This window comes from Callorhinus ursinus, unplaced genomic scaffold, assembly GCF_003265705.2.
Source record: "Callorhinus ursinus isolate GAN/ISIS: 27379988/994484 unplaced genomic scaffold, GSC_fseal_2.0 scaffold9, whole genome shotgun sequence".
Classification (NCBI taxonomy): Eukaryota; Metazoa; Chordata; class Mammalia; order Carnivora; family Otariidae; genus Callorhinus; species Callorhinus ursinus.
Genome location: NW_027397071.1, coordinates 30,837,595 through 30,853,155, shown reverse-complemented (window position 1 = coordinate 30,853,155; position 15,561 = coordinate 30,837,595). Strand labels below are relative to the sequence as shown.

The 15,561-nt window shown below is 47.2% G+C and overlaps 1 protein-coding gene across 1 annotated transcript in view; it reads right to left on the bottom strand.

The window, feature by feature from the left end:
- Window positions 1–13,515, bottom strand: part of LPAR3 (lysophosphatidic acid receptor 3) — a 75,585-nt gene extending 62,070 nt beyond the window's left edge. The window contains exon 1 of the mRNA XM_025872570.2: window positions 13,351–13,515. The gene's annotated coding sequence lies outside the window, so the exon portion shown is untranslated. The remainder of the gene's footprint in view (window positions 1–13,350) is intronic.
- Window positions 13,516–15,561: the final 2,046 nt, after the last annotated feature.

The window sequence follows — 15,561 nt, the reverse complement described above, 5'->3', positions numbered from 1 at the left end:
AGCACAGCTGGTATCCTGTCTCCCTGTTCTTTGAAGCACAAACAAGTACTTGCATATAATCAGCACAAAATAAAAATGTGTTCCGTTTTATTGAGTAATTCTCAGATCCTTGGTTTCTAGTCCTCTTTGGTTGACTGTGGAGGTTGACAAATAGCTCTTCCCTCCTTGAAATCCCCCCTGCGCCTCTGGGACTCTACCCTTTCCTGCTGTTTCCCCGTTGTCCTCAATACCTCTGTCCCCTGTTCTCCCAGCAGCCCCACGATGTATACACTCCTAGACTTGTCCTCAGCCTCCTCTTCTCTTCCCTTTAAACTTTCTTCCACCCTAACTACTATTGCTTAAATTATTTTCTCTATGTGGATGACTCCTGAATAACCATCTCAAGCCCTGACACCTCTCACACTCCCCCTCTCAGGCTAAGCTCCCAGACTGCCTTCAAGATAAACAAGAAGAAAGTCACCCTAAAGATAGTATATATGTAGGTTGGAACTCTCAACTTCCCTCATTTCAGCTCTTGGACATAATGAGACCACAATAAAAAATAAAGTTGCAGGTTTCAGGACGCCTGGGTGGCTCAGTCGGTTAAATGTCTGCTTTGGCTCAGGTCACGATCCCAGGGTCCTGGGATCAGGCCCCGCATCAGGCTCCCTGCTCTGAGGGGATCCTGCTTCTCCCTCTGCCTGCCGCTTCCCCTGCTTGTGCTCTCTGTCAAATAAATAAATAAAATCTTTAAAAAAAAATAAAGTTGCAGGTTTAAACACCAGGTTTTAATGTAGGGAGCTAGAATGATGGTGGTCTCAGGCCTCTCTCCTTGTTTGTAGTACAGCATTCAGAAGTTGGCAGAGAGGTTTGGAACGGGACAGGCTTTGTCCCACTCGTACTGGCCAGGACCTTGGGTGTTTGGCTTAAGCTCAGGGTAGACTAGTAGAGCCCCTTTCCCTGATGCCCCACTGGGTCCTCACTACTATAATGTTCTGGGCTCTCAATTTGCTCTTGCTCCAGCCCTCTGGATATGCCCTTGGGGATTCTAACTCAGCTCCAAACCTGAGTATATCCTTGCTGGGCTTCCCCCTGAGAATGGTTCTCAGCCTCTTCTCAAGTGAACTCCCCCTTGTTGACCTTACCACGCAGCAGGCCTCTGACCCTCAGGCTGCAAAGAAGGACTAGCAGGACCTTTGACTCCATTTCTCAGAAGTTCTGTTCTGCCTGGTAGGACACTGAACTCATCCTCCTAACTCATTTGCCCATAATTGTATACTCCCTTGCCATTCCTCTCATGATTATTTTTTTTTTTTTTGTATCTAGATTTAGCTTTATGTTCTATGGCACAGACTGCCAAATTGTTTTCCAGTTGTAACGAACTCCATTCCCCAGCCTCCCTGCAGCTAGGTTGGCCACAGGACTGTTTCTGGAATGGAATGTGAACATAAATGAAGTTTGCCACTTCCAGGTTAGCCCTAAAACATGCCGTGTGTGCCCCTCCATGCTCTTCCTGCAAGCTGGACTACAGACAGGCCTGTGATTCCGCATTTAGCATTCAGACCAGGGCAAAGCCCTAGAGGAGCATGATTCCCCATAGTTCACAGACAAGTTTTTATCAATGAGGAAATAAGTACCAAAATTGCAAATAAACACCTAGAAACGTTTACAGCACTTTGACATTGCTGTGAAAGACAAAGTGCATGATCAGTGGAGTATAAAACACAGCTATTGCTCTTTGCTGTACTGAAAATAAAGAGAACCAGCCTCTAAACAAAGCGAGTTTGAGAAGCACTGCCCTAGCGCACAGTGGAAAAACAAGATGAAAGGGACCCTTCAAACCTGAACCACTCACCTTGAGACTGCGAGCAAGAGTGTCTTTCTCAAGTGTCTTTCTCAAAGTCTTTCTCAAGCCACTGTGTTTTGGGAACTCTGCCCAAGAAGCCTGCAGCTGTAGGGGAAGGTGCTGGAAGGAAACAGAATGGGAACATGCATTGGCTGTTCCTTCCCTGCAGCTCTTAGCAAAGCATTACAAGAAAGAGATGAGCTCAGGCAAGAATTGTTGGTAAGTTTGTAAGCAACGGTGTAAAGGAACAGACAGCATCTGGAGACTGGGAGATGAGACACGTTAACTGCTCTGGGACCCGGAAGAGCAGAAGATAGCATCACCACTCATGGCCTTTCTCGAAGGCCTCTCAAGCAGATGTTGCCGGGAAGCAAAGGAAGACAGGCCTATAGTAAAGAGCAGAGTGAAGGTGCGCCTTCCTGCTCAAGTCCATGTTTTGGAGGCCCTCAAGGTAGAGACTGATGAAGATGGAAGACAGAGGTGGGCCAACCACAGAAGCTGGAAAGTCAGACAAGCTTAAGAACTTGGTTCAGAAAGCAATGTGAATGTCGTGACTGATGAGTGGGGCTGACTAGAAGCAACCAGACGGGAAAGACTAGGAACTTTTTAAGGTTATTATGTTGTCACAGAAGCCACAGCTGGCCCCTGTTCACTCTCCCCACAAGGAGCACACCCTCCCCCACATTTCAGATATGGCCGTAGAGGGGGATAGCCAGGAAGAACTTCACGGGAAACAAGGTCAAGTTCAGAGTCCTCTGTGAGGCCTTTCCTGGAGAGCAGAAGCAGGGGCCAGCCACAGAATGACTCCACCGCCAGGGCAGGGAGGTTGTAATTCCTGCCCAGCAGGCTTCATTATTTCTAGGCGCCTGTGACTGCTGCACGTCTTCTCCTCTTCTGAATGGGGGTTTGTTTTATTTGTGTGCGGTTTTCTCATTTCTCCTCCTCCATCATATAGCAGATGTTGGCCGGTCAGAATTAAGAGAGAAAGGAACACTTCAGCACTGGCATACAAAACAGAGGTTAGAGAGGAAAAGCCTACACCTGTGGAGTCTGGTAAACTAAACCCTCTCAAGGCAAGCACAGCAGGCCATGACACAGGCGGGGCAGGGTAATCAGGGGCAAGGAGCAGAAGCTTTGGCATCAGCGGGACCTGAGTCAGATGGAGGCTTGTCACACTCAGCAATGGCTCTAACCTGGCACACTGCTGATCCAGCCAGAGCCTTTCCCTTTCTCTATAAAAATGGCACCATAACTGCAATGACCATATGGGACTGCTGAAGAATTAAAGCAATGTTTACAAAGTGATTAGCAAGACGCTTAGCACATAGGAAGTAATAAATGGCAGACAGTACTTCCTAAGAAAGTTAGGTAACTCTAAATTTCTTTTAAAAAGTTCATGGAATATACAACTGGCATTCTGGAAGTTTAATTGTTCATGCTCTGACACCTTCATTTAACAGGGAGTGATGACAGAACCATCCCATATCTACCCTAAAATACCTACAGTCCAGGAACGAATTTCTCCCTGCCTGAGAAGGGGCCCAGGGCCATAGTGACTAAGCTGAAGGCACCATCACTTCCCTCTGCTGTGGCTTGAAACAAAGCAGCGAGGCAGGAATGGAGAAGGGGGTGAAGGAGGGAGAGCAGAGACAATATGTTGTGGTAGAAGAACACAGACCTCACGTCTGGGTTCAAACACTAGCAGATAAGCAGGTGAGAAGAGTGGTTAGAGAGCATGGCTCCCACAGCAAACACCAGACTCAGCAGTCAGAAACTAAGAGTTTCTCCACCAGGATCAGGAACAAGGCAAGGATGCCCACTGTGGCCACTTCTATTCATCATAGGACTGCAAGTCCCAGCCAGGGTAACTGGGCAAGACAAAGATAGAAAAGGTATCCACGTGGAAAAAAGACGAGTAAAATTGTGTTTGTTCACAGATGACATGATCTTATATGGAGAAAAGCCTAAAGGCTGCACAAAAAACTAATAAATGAATTCAGTCAAGTTGCAGGATACAAAATAAACATACAGAAATCAGCTGCATTTCTATACACTAACAATGGAAAGGAAAGTTAAGAAAACAATCCTATTTATAATAGCATCAAAAAGAGTAAAACACGGAGAAATAAACTTAACCAAAGAGGCAAACACTTACACACTGAAAACTATAAGACATCAATGAAAGAAATTAAAGGAGACACAAATAAATAGAAAGACATGCTATGTGAGTGGGTAGGAAGACTCAATTCTGTCAAAGTGTCCATACTAGTCAGTGATTTAAAGATTCAGAACCAGCCCTATCAAAATCTCAACGGCACTTTTTTAAAAAATCCTAGAATGCATATAGAACACAAAGGATTCCAAACAGCCAAAACAGTCTTGAGAAAGAAGAACAAATTTGGAGGCTACATATTTCCTGATTTCGAAACATATTACAAAGCTACAGTGATTAAAACAGTATGGTACCAGCAAAAAGACATACATAGAGACCAACAGAACAGAATAGAGAGCCCAGAAGCCCAGAAACAAATCCATGCATATATGGTCAACGGACCTTCAACAAGGGTGCCAAGAATACAGAGTGGGGAAAAGACAGTCTTCCACAAATGGTCTTGGAGAAACTGGGCATCCACATGCAAAGGAGCATGGCCTCGGGAGCTACATGGCCTGAGTCTGAAGCCTTGCTTACCAGCAAGTTAGTTAACCTCTCTATGCCTTAATTTCCTCATCTACAAAACAGGGATAGTAACAGTATCTTCTTCCTAAGACAGCCAACAGACTTAAATCTGACATTCCTTTATAGTTATTATTGATAGGGTCTTGGGAAAGTTACTTACCCTTTTTGAGTTTCAATTTCCTCTGTGGTAAAAGGGAGACAAACTCTAACTTGTTGGGTTATTGAATAAGGAGGACAAAATGAAGTAGCCAATGTAAAGGCCTCAGCCCACTTGCAAGTCCGGAGGAGTCAGAAGAGCCCAGTAAACTTCAGGGAAAGCCTGTTCCCAACAGGCCAAGAAGTGGGGGTCTCAACAGAGATTTCTGGGAAGGGGAGGCCAGAAGAGGGAACCCCTCCCTCAGAATGGGTGGGTTACCAGCATAACGACCCCAAAGCCAAGGCTTTCTCTCCTCTACCACCTTGTACAGAGTCATGAACTGGTATTTTTCACTACCACTGAAAACATTTAGATGAATATGTGTAAGAGGAGTTTAGCCAGCTGGGTTGAAACATTCTAATTATGCAACCATGCTTGCTCTAGGCCACTCTGTCTGGATCTTAGAATAATCCATCAAAACACATTCACTGACATACCACTGAGCAGTGGTCAGAGTGAGTTCCCATCTCTTTTCCCGTTTGATCCCACAGTGAGATGGGCAGTGTGGCATTCTCCACACTACAGAGAAGGAAACCAAAACTGGGACAGCCTGATTCACTCTCACCAGTGCGCGTCCTTCTGGCCCCGGACTCTTGGGCCACACTGACCACTGGAACCCTTTTTCGGTACTTAATTCTATGCCCTCACGAGAAATGAAATACACATATTTGTTCTCCATAATGACATTAATGCCTTTTGCAAGCATTTACTGATTCCAGAAGAAATATAATATGATTATGGTAAGTGTCAATAAAGTTTGTAAGTGTATCTCTACTTAGAAGTTTTGACAAAAGTTTATGGGAAAAAGTCCATATAATCCAATGAAAACAACAGAATAAAACTCTAAATCCATAACAGAAAATAGCAATGATGACTCAGTTTGCCTGCTTCAGAGAAAATTCGGAAGAACCAGCAACCAGGTTTACCTCTAATGCACTGAACAATCTAACTGAAGAAAGGCCTTCTCCTAAAGCATTTTGCTTTCCCCATCAACACAACAGTCTACCAGTTGAACTAGACCACAGAATTCAATTACCTTACTTATAAGAAATTAGACTGGAAATTAACTGAGAAAGACTAGTAATGACTTAGCTGTTCTGACATTCCTTTTCTTTTCCTGCTGTTGGATATTCACGGAGTTTGCATACGTGATGAGTTCCAAATACGTAATGGGTGAGTTCCACTGGTCCTGTCCTGGTGAATGCTACCCCACCATGGATTCCTCTCATCCCTGTCCAGTTAACATTTCCTCAGTGTTCATTCTATGCAGGAGAGAGACAGAGATGGGCAAACATTTTAAAGATGTAAAATCCCCCCCGGAAGCTCATAATCTACAGCAGTGGGTGCTCAACCTAATCCTCCATACACCCCTGCCCCAGGACATCTCACGATATCCGGAGACATGTGTGGCAGACACAGCCGGGATGCTTTGGCATCCAGGGGGTGGAGGCCAGGGTGCTGCTACATGAGCTACCAGGCACAGGACAGCCCCCGCTGCCGAGAATGACGTAGCCCAAAATGTCAGCAGTGCCAAGCTTGAGAAAGCCTGATCTAACGGGTCAGATGACAACTCAGAGTGTCATACTGCTGCGAGGTGAATATGGTGTGAGCTATCAGAGAGACATCAGATGGATGTGTAAACAGGTGACTGAAACTCAGTGTTGGTAAGAGTCTAGGGAAAATAGCATCCACAGACCACATGGGTGAGAATGGAAAGTGATACAGCTTGTGGGGAGTGCCATGGGGCCACATGCATCAAAAACTTTAAAAACGTTTATAAACTATTTCTATCTTTGCTTTCTTTCCATTCCCAATTCTCTCTCTTCCTTTGCCTTCTCTTTCCTTCCCTCCCCAGGACTGAGGGGTCAGCCCATGAGTGAGAAGGCAGTGTGGGGAGAGGCACCACCGAGGCCTGGGCTGTGGCAGGGAGCCACGGAGACTGGAGGCTGCTAATGAAGCTGCAGAGAGGCCTGGGTGAGCAGGCCTGGAAGCCGAGGCCAAGGGGCAGTGCGACAGAGTCAGGCCCAGAGGAGGCAGGATGGCCTTTGTGGTTGGGAGACGGGCTAGCATGACTGAAACAGGGTAAAAATACGTAAAACATAAGTAAAAATATTGAAGATAATGGGCTACAAGCTTCCTCCTGCCAGAGAAGATATGTACAAAGATATAAAGGGGTGAGAATAGAAAGATCCCTGGGTGTTGGATTGGAGTTGGAGTATTTGTTATGAATTCATGATTTTATAATACATGACCTAATGTAGAAAAATTTATGAACATGTACGTGTGTATACCTATATACGTCTATTTCCCACCTCTGTCCCGAGAGGTCTAAAGCAATGACAGCCCAGAAACAATGGGCACATCAACCTTCCGTATCTTTGTAATATCATTCTTTACCGAAAGGGAGAATGACTAGGTCAGGGAAAGTGCAATGTAAGCCTGGAATATATTATGGTGCCAGAAAAAAATTTTTTTAAAGATTTATTTATTTGAGAGAGCGAGAATGAGAGAGAGAGAGAGAGTACATGAGAGGGGAGAGGGTCAGAGGGAGAAGCAGGCTCCTCGCTGAGCAGGGAGCCCGATGCGGGACTCGATCCCGGGACTCCAGGATCATGACCTGAGCCGAAGGCAGTCGCTTAACCAACTGAGCCACCCAGGCGCCCGGTGCCAGAAAATTTTTAAATGCTCAATGTGGGGCGCCTGGGTGGCTCAATCAGTTAAGCATCTGCCTTCGGCTCAGGTCATGCTCCTGGGTCCTGGGATCGAGCCCTGCATCGAGCTCCCTGCTCCATGGGAAGTCTGCTTCTCCCTCTCCCTCTGCCATCCCCCCTGCTTGTGCTCTCTCCCAAATAAGTAAACAAAATTTAAAAAACATTTTAAATGCTCAGTGAATAATGGGGATATCAAAAGGACACAGGAGCCAGCTTAGAGGGACTTCCACTGGCCAAATGAGGACAAGTTGAGCATCAAAATAAATAGTAACAGTAATATTTCAACATTTTGAATACAAAAGGAATCCATGAATATGTGCTAATAGAAATGAATACACGAGGGAGAAAGAAAGTTCTTCCTTAGAATATAATGCCAATGAATAAACATAGAAGGAGTGATGGAAATAAAGAATCACCATGTGGCAACCTTCAGAGAGGTGGCTGATTCAGGCAGAAGTCATCAATGAATGGGAAAGGTAGCAGGTGGGGGTTTAAGGAGGAACAGGCTATTAACATAACCTCAGAGTACTTCCCCACAAACACCAACAGATTTCAAAGGGAAAAATGGTAAATTTAAGGTGGGGGATCTGGCAGACACCAACATAACCAAGCGCTCCAGGCCAGTATTTCAGTGTTGGGACAGTCTGACATGGCACACCTTCTAATGTGATGTGCCGAGAAGAGCAGGGGACCACCAAAGACACATGACCTGAGTCTGGTTCTGAAGAAACACCTGCTCGACCCAGATGGAGAATCCGCCTACGGAGTGTAAGACCTGTAACACCTGCAAGGACCTCAGGAACAGAGTAAGTCAGAGGAACTATTCCAGAAGAGACATGACAAATAAATGTAGCTAGGATCCTAGATAAAGCAAGAAAAGAGACATCTGGGGGATGACTGATGAAATCGGAATGGTTTCTGTAGACTGGATCGTAGACAGCTGTACTAATGTCAATTTCCTGATGTGGTGGTACAATGATTAATTCTGTATGTCAACATAACTGGGTTAAGGGATGCACAGATAGCTGGTAAAATATTTTCTGGGTGTGTCCCTGAGGGTGCTTCTGGAAAAGATTAGCATTTGAACTGGTAAACTAAGTTAAGAAGATCACCCTCACCAATGTGAGTGGGTGTCATCTTCCACTGAGAGCCTGAATAGAACAGAAAAAGTGGAAGAAGGTTGAATTTGCCCTGTCGCCTGAACTGGGACATACATCTTCTCCTGTCCTTGGACATCAGTGCTTCTGGTTCTCAGGCCTTCAGACTCAGACTGAATGACATGACCAGTTTTCCTGGTTCTCCAGCTTACAGGTGGCACAGTATGGGACTTCCCGGCCTCCATGACCCTATAAGCCAATTCCTATAATAAGCATCCTCACACATATCTGTATCTATCTCTATCTATATTCTATTGGTTCTGTTTCTTTGGAGAATCCTGACTAATCCAAATGCCATGCGGATATAGAAAAAGGTCATACTTATTTTCAGTTTAGTCCAGGGAAAGGGCCCCCATTCAAAGGACTAACCTATTAAAAATAATCAACCAGGGCAGGAGGCACATGAGTCAGTGAGTTCTATATTTGAACTTTGGTTTTGGTCTTCAACAACCAGTTACCCACAAAGAGCTTAACTTTGGATTTCTTTCGCTCTCCTTGGGGGACAAATGCCTCTGACTGACTCTACTGCCCACCTTTGACTTATATGGTCTATCTGGGGGCAGCTCCAGAATTTTTTTTAAGATTTTTATTCATTTATTTGAGATAGAGAGAGAGAAAGCAGGGGGAGGGGCAGAGGGAGAGGGAGAAGCAGACTCCCCAATGAGCAGGAAGCCCAACGTGGGACTCGATCCCAGGACCCTGGGATCATGACCTGAGCTGAAGGCAGGCGCTTAACCGACTGAGCCACCCAGGCACCCCCAGCTCCAGAATTTCTGTAGAGGAAGGGCTTTGGGGCAGCCTATTTGTAAGGGGAGACCAGGGAAACCTTAAAGCTTTATTTACAAAGCAAGCCCACTGCTTTCGTTTAGACTGCATGTTTATTTGGACAAACTGGTGGCATTTAGGGAGGGGCTAAAGTGCCCTCCAGCCCAGCCCTGCCACCTGCCAAGCCATCCCCGATGATACCACAGAATCTGCATGGGGCTAAGTTAAGGCCAGGGCTAGCAGCACCTCCAGCCTAATGTCCCAGAGAACAACAAAGACCCAGGACTAGTTGATGAGTTAAGTAGGGGGGCTGACTAACATCCCTAAGAAGGGGTGGAGCAGGCTGTCCGGGGCAGGTTGTTTTTCAGAGTGACACCCAGTCTGGCTCAGCGTGAGGTGGATGAATGATTCACATCTGAGGAGGGGAGGCAAGGTCCATGGGAGCTGGGTGATGTCAGGGGTCAAGGTAAGGGAGGAGTTCAAGGCAAGAGGCAGACAGGTCGGGAGGACAGGGTCAGGTACGGCAAAGGCAGGGTCAGCAGATAAGAGGCAAGAGGAATAAGGAGAAGGATGTCAGCCCGGGGAGCGAAGAGGGGTAGGTGCACCCTGGGAAATCAGAACCTCCCTCTCACTGGCACTCCTCTCCTGGCTCACCAGGCGGGGCAGGTGGAGAGCAACACATCTTTCAGACTCAATTAAATAATTAGCTTAATTATTTGCAGCATGGAAATGCACTGAGTTGGTTTAGTGCTTCGCAGAGCGAACCTTAAAGACCCGAGTTAGCAAGAAGGCACAGGCCAGGGAGGATGGCCTCAGGCAGCCCCATTCAGTGTCCAGCAGTGGCACGACCATGCTCTTCGGACTCACTGGCTGGTGAGCCGGCTCTGTGTCTTTGTCCACCAAGCACTGAGATGGGCAGACAGTACAGGTGATTCTACGAGGGAATTACAGTTTCTTTGGAACTTTGCCCTGTGCCTGCGATCACACAGGGTTAGGTCATCTCAGTCCTGATACTTCTGTTCCTCGTGTATTCCCCATAGGGCAGTTGTGCAACCTCTGGCAGGATCTCCTCCCTGAAGTCGACTTCTGCTGGAGAGAGGGCGTGGGGGGACTGCAGCAGTGTGTGCTCAGCACACCCAGCACCCACACGGAGACCCCACCACCTCCACGCAGCTGCCCGGGGTGTTCCACAATGTTTATGTAGTCCTCACTGGGTGCAAAGCTCTTTCACGTAGACAACTTCATGGCACCCAACAACACGTGCACGTAGGTAGAAAAGGAATTATCATCCCTGTTACATAAATGGGGAAATGGATTCAAGGACAACAAGTGATTTATTCAAGGTCACAAGAACTCACAAAGGTGGGGCTGGGACTAGAACCCAGACCCCTGTACTCCAACTGCCTAATTCAGCTTTGTAAAAGCACAGAATCTCAGGGCTTCTGTGGGCAGGGCCACACCCCTCACCTCCACCTTCCCCATCCACATTGGGACTAAGTTCCGAGGTACTCCTCCACGTCCATGCAGAATCCAGGATAAGCAACAGAGGGCCAGCAAGGCCAAAGGGGAGGAGGCTCAGTACCTGCAGGAGGAATGATGGAGGGAAGAGCAAAAGGACCAGGAAGGTGGGGAGAGCAAGCAAGGAAAGTATGGGGAACACCTCTAAGTCACCTACACCTTGGGGATCTACATTTGCACTCTGGCCAGAACAACGTACATTTGCACCCATGTTTACAGAGATTTCAATATTTTAGTGTTTATCTTGGAGGAAAAGATGGCAACCAGCATTTAAGCAGTATTTCCAGCAGAGACTCTGCTAAGTGCTTTCTCTTCTAATCTTGGGAGGTGGATATAATCTTCATTTTTATAGACAAGTAAGTTACGGCTTAAAGTGAACAAGTATCCAAGGTCACAAAGCCTGGCCTGGAACAAAGGCTGGCCTGATGGAAAGCCCTGCTCTTTTCCTTACACCGAATTAATAACACCTTGGGTCCGGGGCTCTGCCATTTAGAAGCCTGCAATCAGACTTAACCACTCTGTTGGGTATAATCACCGGCCAGAAAACATTCTGAACTAATGTATCCTCTGAGGAGAATCGCTAATAGGTAATCTGAGTTATAGTAATTCCCATTAGAGTTACAACGATTCCCCTAGCCCCAGCCCAAAGAAATAAGAGGTTGGACTTAAGTTATGATGCATTCCTGCCCCTCATCAAAAAGATGTAGAACTTGGAGGAGAAGCAGCCCACCTTGGGTATGTATGTATGACTTTGAGAGGGTGTCTTTGTTGCTGCTGGGCTACAATGCTGTGTGCGCATATGTCCCCCTAAGTGTGTGTGTTTTGGAAAAATGAGGGAAAGCATGAACATGTTGTAGACTCTCAAACAGGCTCTGAGGAACATACACCAAAAAAAAATCACATGTCTATTTTCATTTCAGTCTTCATTTATAGAAAACATAGGCAGATCCATTCTATCAAACATCCTGTACAACCCCCAGATACCTAAAATAGATCGGATCTAATATAAAGAGATTGGTAGTTGGTTTACACATTTAGGAAAAAGGACGTGTCATTTATAGTTAAATCAAAGCTAGGAAGTTTGGAATGCTAATGATAACAAAGAAAATTTTTTTAAATGTGCCCAAATGATCTACTTTCCTGGTTATATGGCAGTGACGATCAATATCAGTTATGTCCAGATGGTTAAATGTCCAGATCTAACATGTCCTAGCACATGATACTAGGTCCATACAGTCTCAAGGCACAAGAGACTACTCTGGAAACTTATCTCAAGTACATAAACCTGTCAGGACTTGTTTGCTCTTTTTAGAATGGTCTAGTTTGTTTAGACAAGCATGATGTTAACACAGCCAAGGTTGTATGTTTCTAACTGTATGACTTCCAGTTGAAAAAAAGGAAAATTCTATTCCCTGGACTCAGACCACACAAAATTGGATCCAAAGTCTCAGGGGAAGCAGGGTTAGCAACTACTGATAGATAGTTCACTGGAAAATCCGACAACTCTGCTTAGCAACAGGAAAGTCCGTGCATTAATGAAATGTCATGCAGTGTACGGACTGATAACCTATTGGTAAAGAAGGGTTCATCCATCTGTAACTGCCACTTATTTTACTCTCCGACTTATAAACAAACAAGTAGGAACCGCGAGAAGCTAAGTGGCTCTTAACTTCTAAAGTAACATTCCAAGACCAGGTAATACTCTGGACAGTAAAGAGGTGAGGAGGGAGAAATGCGTTGCAAGGACAATAACAAATTACCGGAATACATTTCGTGGAAATTACTCTGTTAAAAATTGCTTTTGAGGGCCGTTTTAATGACTACCTTAATAAGACTAAGTTGTTTCCAATATTCACCGTCACTACTCAAATTACAAGTTGAGAAACTTCTAAGCAATTTTGGGTAGTCGCAACTTGCTGCGGGAAAGCAATAAAGTAACATTGCTACAGAACAAAGCACTTTTGTCTGCCGTTGGTGGGGGGGATCGCGCGGACCTTCGCTTACTCACAAAGCCGCCCCCCCCAGTGTTACCAGTTAGTTAATAATCACTATTTCTGGAATCTTTATGCCCTGCAGACTTCCAGCTTTGCCCTGACACACCATCGTACCGGGTGTAACTGGAGGTTGAAAATGTGACATCTCTGGGCCCCGCCGGAGAATCTCAGTTTACCATCGACGGCCTTAGCCGAGCTTGGAAAAGAAGCACCAGTGCAAAAGCAGAGCGGAGCCTGAGCCGCGCTGCCGGCGCCCGGCCCACCAGCCCACAGCACGCGCCATGCAACGCCGATTTTGCATCCTCGTGGCTTCTCGCTCCGAGAAAAACAGTCGGGGCGGGCAAGAGGCGCCCCCCAGACGGTCTTGTCCCAGGTGTTCGAAGTGGGTTTGGCGCCCGGCTGGCCACCAGGCAACCCAGAAGAGCCGCAGGCCCAGCCCGACGGAGGTGCGCCCCAGCCTCCCCCAAGGTTCCGGGAACCCTCCCCGCGCGCGGCGCCCGCACTCACCGCTCACGCTCGCCCGCCACCGAGCCCGTGAGCGGGGCCCCCTGCGGCTGCCGCATGCCCTCGGGGCCGAGCGCGACGAGGCGACCGGGGCCCGGGCCCCGGCCGGGCGCAGGGAGCACTGGAGGACAAGGCGGGCGGACGGCGGCGCGCCTCCTCTCCAACGGCCTCTGTGACACGCCCGGAGCCCCGGGAAAGTTTGGCGGAGCGAGGGGTGGTGCCGAGGGGGCGGAGGGGCCGCGTCCCCGCCCTGCCCCGCCCTGCCCCGCCCTGCCCCAGGCGTCCGACCGTTCCCACGGGAGAGCGCCCCCCACCGGCGAGGCACGGATCGGGGCGCCGGGGCCCTCCTACAGATGCTAGCCTGCCGGGGATTGGTCCCCAGGAGCGTGGCCAGCCTGGAGGAAGAGATGGCACCCACCAAAGGACCGCGAGCCCCGCCGGGGCTCACAGAGCCCTACTTCGGAGCGGGGTATTAGAGCGCTGTCCCCCTCTCCTCACTCTCCCGGGAGAGACTTGTTTGAAGTGGCTGCGGGTGAGTGCAGCCCATACTCACCCTCCCAGGGGAGGCAGGCTCACCGCCTGGCCAAATGCTTGCTCTAAAACTTGAACCCTAAAGCTACCCGAGGGTGCAGGCAGGCCCCAGAGGCCCAGGATGTTCACGTACTTCTGACCTGGAGCCTTTCCTGGGCACCTTTTTGTTGAAACAGGAAATTTAAAAAACACTTCAAGTTCTTGAAAGAGGCATCTTAAACTCCTGGGGTAAATAGTCCTGGATACTTTGTTTCTCAAAGCTGAAATATAAAGCCTCCACTGACCCACCTTTGGTAAAGAAAGATGCGAAGTGAAACAATGTGCTCAAGACTTTGTTCTCTCTGAACTCTGCACAGCAAAATGAAGTCACAGACGTGCTAAAGGTATGGGCCTTTCTGGTAACCTCACAGAGAGAAATACTGTGAGGTGAGTTCCTTCCTACTCATGCTTCAAAACCTCGGGAAACGCTGAGAGCCTGTGCCCAGAGGTCTGCCTGTAGCCCTTGGCCGTTCATTCGTTCATTGTTCATTCGACATTGATATTGGGACCTCCTGTATGTCAACTAGGAACCATATCCCAGGACACGGACTATATGGTGAACTGCGCGCTACCATCCAAGAAATGCTTTCTCTGAAGATAATATTTTTTTAAGGTTTTATTTATTTTGACAGAGAGAGTCAGCGAGAGAGGGAACACAAGCAGGGGGAGTGGGAGAGGGAGAAGCAGGCTTCCCGCTGAGTGGGGAGCCTGATGCGGAGCTTGATCCCAGGACCCTGGGATCATGACCTGAGCCGAAGGCAGACACTTAACGAGTTAACGCTTAACGCACCCAGGCGCCCCTGAAGATAATATTTTAATAATGTTTTATTCTTTATGTGATGGACCTCATCCCAGAGGGCATGACATCCTGCTACACCTCCAGCTTTCACAGGCATATGGCTAAATTTTGAATGACATGTGCAAATTATTGTTGCTTCACCTGGGTGTTCAGAAAATTCCTGTGGTGTCCTACAGATGAATGGTATAGGGAGGGCTACAACTTGCAGAGCTAGTGCTTAAGAAAGATCATGTTTACTGGAACAAGGAAAAATGTGGCAGATGATATATGAGAACAAGGTCAGGGGAGTGAACAGCTCAACTCCAACAGCACAGGGCAACAACAGGGTGAACACAAAAATTTGCAACCAGCAGCACTTAGCAAATGCTAATGTGTAGTATGTTGAGTAAGTTGTTGTAACTGTAAATGGGAAAGTGTTAACACCGGTTAAAGCCTTCTTTTGCTGGAAATTTTTTCCAGGTTCCAAACAACTTATTAGCAAAGGCACTGGGGAAACATATTGTGTTGTAACTTGGGAACTTCCTGAACTTGAGCATTGCAAAAGAGAACAGGGATTCTGTAAAGCCAAATGTGATTACCTTTAATATATGAGTCCTAAACAAAGGAGAAAGGACAAGGGAACATGGTGAGCTGGGTTGCAAAGGGAAACAGACATTCTAGCTAAATGATTTTTTTAACTAATGTGGGTCAGAAGTGAGGGGAAGGCAAGAAAGTGAGCCAGAAAAGAAAGCAGAGGGAAAGAGGCAGGGAGAACATCCAGCTTATTGACTTATGGGCAGGAAAGGACACAAGTGACAAGAGGCCAAGCACAAGTAAAAAGAAAGATGCCCTAAATTCTCATTTTT